Source organism: Papaver somniferum, unplaced genomic scaffold (assembly GCF_003573695.1).
Source record: "Papaver somniferum cultivar HN1 unplaced genomic scaffold, ASM357369v1 unplaced-scaffold_137, whole genome shotgun sequence".
Lineage (NCBI taxonomy): Eukaryota > Viridiplantae > Streptophyta > Magnoliopsida > Ranunculales > Papaveraceae > Papaver > Papaver somniferum.
In genome coordinates, this window is record NW_020622934.1 from 4367340 (window position 1) to 4369477 (window position 2138).

The window sequence follows — 2138 nt, forward strand, 5'->3', positions numbered from 1 at the left end:
AGGAAATATGTACCCCTGCTAATTGCTAAAAAAGAATAGTTACATAACGAAAGAATCTTACCATAGTTTACTAATGGAAAATGCAAGCAAGACTATTTAAACAAAAGCAGGGGTACATTTCTAAACAAAAGCTAATTCGTGACTTTTTTAAACAAAAGATAAAGCTAGACTATTTAAATGTTAGATTTCACCAAGAGAATATCGATCTACCATACTTGATTACCACATAAAGCTAAGCATTCTTTCTCTTGCATAGAAGAGAATTTAAACAAACACATTCACTGAGACATGTAAACATGATATTCTTTAACTACAACCTCATCAAATAAAGGTTTCCAGTAGCAGTGCACTTCACAAACACAGAAGAAACAGACGAAGACATTGCAGTACCACTAACACCAACTTGAACTGCTTGTATCTGCTCAGCCATCATCTACAGCTACTATGATTCAGTCCATACAAGTTTTAGAGCATACACCATTGCAGACTAAAACACCACTAGGATCATCATAATCTTTTAATTCAAACCCTAGTTCTTCAGATTTTCCACATCACATCTGTCACCTTCACCGGAACAATCAAACCCATTTTATCTTCAATCCCACACGGATGAGTTGAACCCATCTTATATTCAATCAATCTGAAATGGATCTTCTCGAATTTCACTTTTTCATGTTAGAACTTCAATCTGCAAGACACATACATCACAATATTAAAAACCCTAAATATAATTGATCAAAAATAAGTAAAAAAAACATTTAAGATAAACAAATTGAACTTCTAATAACTCTTACATCATCATCATCATCATCATCAGAAAACCCTAAATCAAAAAAATACCAAAATCAAATCAGAATCAAACCATTTAAATTAAAACTACAAGTAAAGAGATGGAAAAAATGATAAAATAAACCATCAATTTTACCTCGTTGCTGGTGAATCACAACTTCTGACTGTGAAGAAGAAGATGAAGGGAGAAGAAGAAGAAGCTTGTGGTTTCTCGAGGGGATGAAGGTTGAGATGATGTGGTGGTGGTGTTTAGGTTTCAGATGAACTTTTGAGGGTTGGGTTCATCTTTATTTCTCCGGTTCGTGGTGATGAAGATTGACCTGAAGAGATTTGATGGGAAAATAAGAAATCTGAAACCCTATATCTACAAAATCAACAGATGCTTTGAGATTCAAAAACATCATTTAAAGTTTTTGTACAGAGAGTTCTATTGATCTGCGACATCAATAAGTTTTTCACTGAGAGAGTGAGATTGAGAAGGTACTCAATGGTGGTGGTTAGGTTAGTTTTTTTTCCGGATGGAGGCGGAAGATTACTAGATCAAATGAGAAGACGAGGAAAGGGAAGTGAAGTGAGAAAGAGAAAAAATATTTATATAAAAGTCTTTGGACGGTAAAGATTGTGATTAGGTATGGTCATACGGATTGTGGAAATACTTGGACGGTAAAGATTTGATTTAAAACTATCATACGGATCAAGAAAAATGTGTTTTCTCTGTGCTTTCTCTTTGCGTTTTTGTGCTTTCTCTTTGTGCTTCCGTTTTGAATTTCGACTAGTCGCATAGGTTATGAAGTAATTTCGACTAGTCATGCAGGTCATGAAGTTGCTTTAGTTCACACTGGTAGACTCAAAAAGCATAAAAACTATGAACCACGAAGCTGGGAGGGTTCTGACGTCAAACTTAGCATGACATCATCGAAATCGATAAATATGAAGCTTAGGTGTTGATTCGAACTTCAAATGTGGTATGACAACATACAAACTATGAACCAAGAAGCTCTGGGAGGGTTCAGACTTCAAACTTAGCAGGATACATCGTCGAAATCGATACATGTGAAGCTCAGTGCTGATTCGAACTTTAAATGTGGTATAACGACATACAAACTATGAACGAAGAAGCTCGAGCGGGTTCAGACTTCAAACTTAGAAGGATACATCATTGAAATCGATAACTATGAAGCTCAGTGTCGATTCGAACTTCAAATGTGCTATAATGGCATACAAACAATGAACCAATAAGCTCCTGGAGGGGTCAGACTTCGAACTTAACAGGATACATAATCAAAATCGATAAATTTTAAGCTTAGTGTCGGTTCGAACTTCAAATGTGGTATAACGGCATACAAATT

At 35.4% G+C, this 2138-nt stretch overlaps 1 long non-coding RNA gene across 1 annotated transcript; it reads right to left on the minus strand.

The window, feature by feature from the left end:
* Window positions 1–200: 200 nt before the first annotated feature.
* On the minus strand, window positions 201–966 carry LOC113334469. Its single transcript, XR_003352824.1, has 3 exons — window positions 926–966; window positions 795–823; window positions 201–688 (listed from the first exon to the last, which is right to left on the minus strand). It is a non-coding gene; the product is annotated as an uncharacterized LOC113334469 (long non-coding RNA).
* Between the last annotated feature and the right edge of the window lie 1172 nt (window positions 967–2138).